Genomic DNA, 6,739 nt, shown 5'->3' on the forward strand with positions numbered 1-6,739 from the left:
TGTACTGCTTAGTGTGCTGAACCCCAAACGTCGTCTGTGGATGTTGCGAACATCGGACATACACGTTTTGATAACTACGTGATAGTTCAGTTAAATGGTTTAGAGTAGAGGCACCAAAGACGTTTTCGAAACGTCGCGGAACATATGAGATGTTTCGAGGTCTGAAATTGGGATTTCAGGCTCGTGCCCACGTCAAGAGGTATGAGACCTCCGACGATTTTCTTAGCCTGCAAACTAAGGGAGAAATCTCAATCGATGAGCTTGTGCTCAGATTGTCTGAGTGCAACAATCACTTGAATCGAGTGGGAGTTGATCTTCCAGATGAGATAGTGATGTTTCTCCAAAGTCATTGCCACCAAGCTGCTAGAGCTTCGTGATGAACTATAACATATCAGGGATAGATATGATGATCCTTGAAATATTCGCGATGTTTGACACCGCGAAAGTAGAAATCAAGAAGGAGCATCAATTGTTGATGGTTGGTGAAACCACTAGTTTCAAGAAGGGCAAGGGCAAGAAGGGATACTTCATGAAACAGCAAATCAGCTGCTGCTCCAGTAAAGAAACCCAAGGTTGAACCCAAACCCGAAACTAAGTGCTTCTATGATAAGGGGAACAGTCACTAGAGCGGAATTACCCTAGATACTTGGTAGATGAGAAGGCTGGCAAGGTCGATAGAAGTATATTGGATATACATTATGTTAATGTGTACTTTACTAGTACCCTAGTAGCACCAGGGTATTAAGATACCGGTTCGGTTGCTAAGTGTTAGTAACACGAAATAAAAGAGCTACGGAATAAAACGGAGACTAGCTAAAGGTGAGCTGACGATATGTGTTGGAAGTGTTTCCAAGTTTGATGTGATCAAACATCGCACGCTCCCTCTACCATCAAGATTAGTATTAAACCTGAATAATTGTCATTTGGTGTTTGCATTGAGCATAGACATGATTGGATTATGTCTATTGCAATACGGTTATTCATTTAAGGAGAATAATAGTTACTCTATTTATGTGAATAATACCTTCAGTGGTCTTGCACCTAAAAATGGTTTATTGAATCTCGATTGTAGTGATACACATTTTCATGCCAAAAGATAGTAATGATAGTACCACTTACTGGTGGCACTGCCATGTAAGTCATATTGGTTTAAAACGCATGAAGAAGCTCCATGTTGATGGATCTTTGGACTCACTCATTTTTGAAAAGTTTGAGACATGCGAACCATGTCTATTGGTGTATACGCATGAAGAAACTCCATGCAGATGGATCGTTTGGACTCACTTGATTTTGAATCACTTGAGATATGCAAATCATACCACATGGGCAAGATGACTGAAAAGCCACGGTTTCAGTAAGATGGAACAAGATAGCAACTTGTTGGAAGTAACACATTTTGATGTGTGCAGTCCAATGAGTGCTGAGGCATGCAGTGAATATCGTTATGTTCTTACTTCACAGATGATTCGAGTAGATGTTGAGAATATTTACTTGATGAAACACAAGTCTAAATTATTGAATGGTTCAAGTAATTTCAGAGTGAAGTAGAAGATCATTGTGACAAGAGGATAAAATGTCTATGATATGATCATAGAGATGAATATCTGAGTTACGAGTTTTGGCACACAATTAAGACATTGTGGAAATTGTTTCGCAATTAATACCGCCTGGAACACCATAGTGTGATGGTGTGTCCGAACATCATAGTTGCACCCTATTAGATATGGTGTGTACCATGATGTCTCTTATCGAATTACCATTATTGTTCATGGGTTAGGCATTAGAGACAACCACATTCACTTTAAATAGGGCACCACGTAATTCCGTTGAGATGACACCGTATGAATTATGGTTTAGAGAAACCTAAGTTGTCATTTCTTAAAGGTTTGGGGCTGCGACGCTTATGTGAAAAAGTTTCAGGATTGATAAGCTCAAACCCAAAGCGGATAAAATGCATCTTCATAGAACACCCAAAACAGTTGGGTATACCTCCTAATTCAGATCCGAAAGCAATATGGATTGTTTCTTGAATCGGGTCCTTTCTCGAGGAAAGGTTTCTCTCAAAAGAGTTGAGTGGGAGGATGGTGGAGACTTGATATGGTTATTGAACCATCACTTCAACCAGTGTGTATCAGGGCACAGGAAGTTGTTCATGTGGCACCTACACCAATTGAAGTAGAAACTTATGATAGTGATCATGAAGTTTCGGATCAAGTCACTGCCGTACCTCGTAGGGTGACAAGGATACGTACTACTTCAGAGTGGTACAGTAATCCTGTCTTGAAGGTCATGTTGCTAGACAACAATGAACCTACGAGCTATGGAGAAGCGATGGTGGGCCCAAATTCCGACAAATGGTTAAGAAACCATGAAATCCGAGATAGGATCCATGTATCAGAACAAAGCATGGACTTTGGTGCACTTGCCCAATGATTGGCAAGCCATTAAGATAAATGGATCTTTAAGAAGAAGACGGACGTGGATAGTAATGTCACCATCTATGAAGCTCGACTTGTGGCGAAGAGTTTTTCACAAGTTCAAGGAGTTGACTACGATGAGATTTTCTCATCCGTAGCGATGCTTAAGTCCGTCGGAATCATGTTAGCATTAGCTGCATCTATGAAATCTGGCAGATGGATGTCAAAACGAGTTTCCTTACCAGTTTTCGTAGGGAAAGGTTGTATGCGATACAATCAGAAAGGTTTTGTCAATCCTAAGGATGCTAAAAGGTATGCTAGCTCCAGCGATCCTTCTAAGGACTGGAGTAAGCAACTCGGAGTTGGAATATGTACTTTGATAAGATGATCAAAGATTTTGGGTTTATACAAAGTTTATGAGAAACTTGTATTTCCAAAGAAGTGAATGGGAGCACTATAGAATTTCTGATGAGTATATGTTGTTGACATATTGATGATCAGAAATGACGTAGAATTTCAGGAAAGCATATAGGGTTATTTGGAAAGTGTTTTTTAATAGAAAACCTGGATTAAGCTACTTAAACATTGAGCATCAAGATCTATGAGGATAGATCAAAAACGCTTAATGGTACTTTCAAATGAGCACATACCTTGACATGATCTTGAAGGTGTTCAAGATGGATCAGTCAAAGAAGGAGTTCTTTCCTGAGTAGTAAGGTACGAAGTTAAGACTTAAAGCTCGACCACGGCAGAAAAGAGAGAAAGGACGAAGGTCATCCCCTATGCTTTGGACGTAGGCTCTACAGTATGCCATGCTAAGTACCGCAACTGATGTGTGCCTTGCCGCTTGTCTGGCAAGAGAGTACAAAGGTGATCAAGGAGTGGATCATCAGATAGCGGTCAAAGTTATCCTTAGAGGAATAAGGAATTTTCTCGATTATGGAGGTGGTAAAAGAGTTCGTCGTAAAGGGTTACGCTGATGCAAACTTTGACACTAATCCAGATTATTTTGAGTAGTAAACTGGAGTCGTATAGTAGAACAGTTGTTTGGAATAGCTCCAAATAGAACGTGGTAGCTGCATCTACAAGATGACATAGAGATTTGCGAAGTACATACGGATCTGAAAGATTCAGACCCGTTGACTATAACATCTCTCACAAGCATAACATGATCAAACCCAGAACTCATCGAGTGTTAATCACATGGTAATGTGAACTAGATTATTGACTCTAGTAAACTCTTTGGGTGTTAGTGACATGGGGATGTGACCTTGAGTGTTAATCACATATCGATTGAACTGGATTATTGACTCTAGTGCAAGTGGGAGACTGTTGGAAATATGCCCTAGAGGCAATAATAAATTAGTTATTATTATATTTCCTTGTTCATGATAATCGTTTATTATCCATGCTAGAATTGTATTGATAGGAAACTCAGATACACGTGTGAATACATAGACCACAATATGTCCCTAGTGAGCCTCTAGTTGACTAGCTCGTTGTGATCAACAGATAGTCATGGTTTCCTGGCTATGGACATTGGATGTCGTTGATAACGGGATCACATCATTAGGAGAATGATGTGATGGACAAGACCCAATCCTAAGCCTAGCACAAAGATCGTGTAGTTCGTATGCTAAAGCTTTTCTAATGTCAAGTATCTTTTCCTTAGACCATGAGATTGTGCAACTCCCGGATACCGTAGGAATGCTTTGGGTGTACCAAACGTCACAACGTAACTGGGTGGCTATAAAGGTGCATTACAGGTATCTCCGAAAGTGTCTGTTGGGTTGGCACGAATCGAGACTGGGATTTGTCACTCCGTGTAAATGGAGAGGTATCTCTGGGCCCACTCGGTAGGACATCATCATAATGTGCACAATGTGACCAAGGAGTTGATCACGGGATGATGTGTTACGGAACGAGTAAAGAGACTTGCCGGTAACGAGATTGAACAAGGTATCGGTATACCGACGATCGAATCTCGGGCAAGTACAATACCGTTAGACAAAGGGAATTGTATACGGGATCGATTGAGTCCTTGACATCATGGTTCATCCAATGAGATCATCGTGGAACATGTGGGAGCCAACATGGGTATCCAGATCCCGCTGTTGGTTATTGACCGGAGAACGTCTCGGTCATGTCTGCATGGTTCCCGAACCCGTAGGGTCTACACACTTAAGGTTGGATGACGCTAGCGTTATAAAGGAAGTTTGTATGTGGTTACCGAATGTTGTTCGGAGTCCCGGATGAGATCCCGGACGTCACGAGGAGTTCCGAAATGGTCCGGAGGTAAAGATTTATATACGGGAAGTCCTGTTTTGGTCGCCGGAAAAGTTTCGCACTTTATCGGTATTGTACCGGGAGTGCCGAAAGGGGTCCGGGGGTCCACCGGGGGGGTCCACCTGCCCCGGGGGGGCACATGGGCTGTAGGGGGTGCACCTTGGCCTATATGGGCCAAGGGCACCAGCCCCAAGAGGCCCATGCGCCAAGGAAACTTGGGGAGGGAAGAGTCCTCAAGGGGGAAGGCACCTCCGAGGTGCCTTGGGGAGGATGGACTCCTCCCCCCCTCTTGGCCGCACCCCTTCCTTGGAGGAAGGGGCAAGGCTGCGCCTCCCCCCTCTCCCTTGCCCCTATATATAGTGGAGGGGAGGGAGGGCAGCTATACCTGAAGCCCTGGCGCCTCCCTCCCTCCCGTGACACCTCCTCCTCTCCCGTAGGTGCTTGGCGAAGCCCTGCAGGACTACCACGCTCCTCCATCACCACCACGCCGTTGTGCTGCTGCTGGATGGGTCTTCCTCAACCTCTCCCTCTCTCCTTGCTGGATCAAGCTGTGGGAGACGTCACCGGGCTGTACGTGTGTTGAACGCGGAGGTGCCGTCCGTTCGGCACTAGGATCTCCGGTGATTTGGATCACGACGAGTACGACTCCTTCAACCCCGTTCTCTTGAACGCTTCCGCTTAGCGATCTACAAGGGTATGTAGATGCACTCTCCTTCCCCTCGTTGTTGGTTTCTCCATAGATAGATCTTGGTGACACGTAGGAAAATTTTGAATTTCTGCTACGTTCCCCAACATCCCCCTCATGCTAGCCAAATTCCTTGCACCAAGTAGAAATACTACTTGTGCTTCCAAATATCCTTAAACCCAGTTTTGTCGTGAGAGTCCACCATACCTACCTACGGATTGAGTAAGATCCTTCAAGTAAGTTGTCGTCGGTGCAAGCAATAAAAATTGCTCTCTAAATATGTATGACTTATTAGTGCAGAGAAAATAAGCTTTGTACGAACTTCTTGTGGAAGTAATAAAAGCGACAGACTACATAATAAAGGTCCACATACAAGGGGCAATATAAAGTGACGTTCTTTTGCACTAAGATTTTATGCATCAACCCTAAACGCGCATGACAACCTCTGCTTCCCTCTGCGAAGGGCCTATCTTTTACTTTATGTTTTTACTCTATGCTTGAATCAAGGTGATCCTCACCTTTCCCTTTTTCATTTTATCCTTTGGCAAGCTCTTCGTGTTTGAAAGATCATGATACATATATCCAATTGGATGTAAGTTGGCATAGGCTATTATTGTTGACATCACCTAAAGGTGAATACGTTGGGAGGCAACACAAGAAGCCCCTATCTTTCTCAGTGTCCAGCTGAAACTCTATAACCACAAGTATTGCATGAGTGTTAACAATTATGGGAGACTACGAGATAATTGAGTATGTGAGCTTGTGAAAAACTCTATTATTGACTCTTTCTGATGTTACAATAAATTGCAATTGCTTCAATGACTGAGATTATAGTTTTTGAACCATACTTGACATTGTGAATTGCTTATTACTTGAGCATAGGAAATCATATGACAAAATCTATATATGTTGCTGTTATTAGAATGATCATGATGCCCTCATGTCCGTATTTTATTTTTTATCGACACCTCTATCTCTAAAACATGTGGACATATTTTTCAATTTCGGCTTCCGCTTGAGGACAAGCGAGGTCTAAGCTTGGGGGAGTTGATACGTCCATTTTGCATCATGCTTTTATATCAATATTTATTGCATTATGGGCTATTATTACACGTTATATCTCAATACTTATGGCTATTCTCTCTTATTTTACAAGGTTTACCATGAAGAGGGGGAATGCCGGCAGCTGGAATTCTGGCTGGAAAAGGAGCAAACGTTGGAAACCTATTCTGCACAACTCCAAAAGTCCTGATACTCCACGAAACAACTTTTTGGATTTAATAAGAATTTTTGAGCAAAAGAAATAGGCCAGGGGGCCCACACCCTGTCCAGAAGACAGGGGCGCCCCCCC

The sequence above is a fragment of the Triticum aestivum genome, chromosome 3B (assembly GCF_018294505.1).
Source record: "Triticum aestivum cultivar Chinese Spring chromosome 3B, IWGSC CS RefSeq v2.1, whole genome shotgun sequence".
Lineage (NCBI taxonomy): Eukaryota > Viridiplantae > Streptophyta > Magnoliopsida > Poales > Poaceae > Triticum > Triticum aestivum.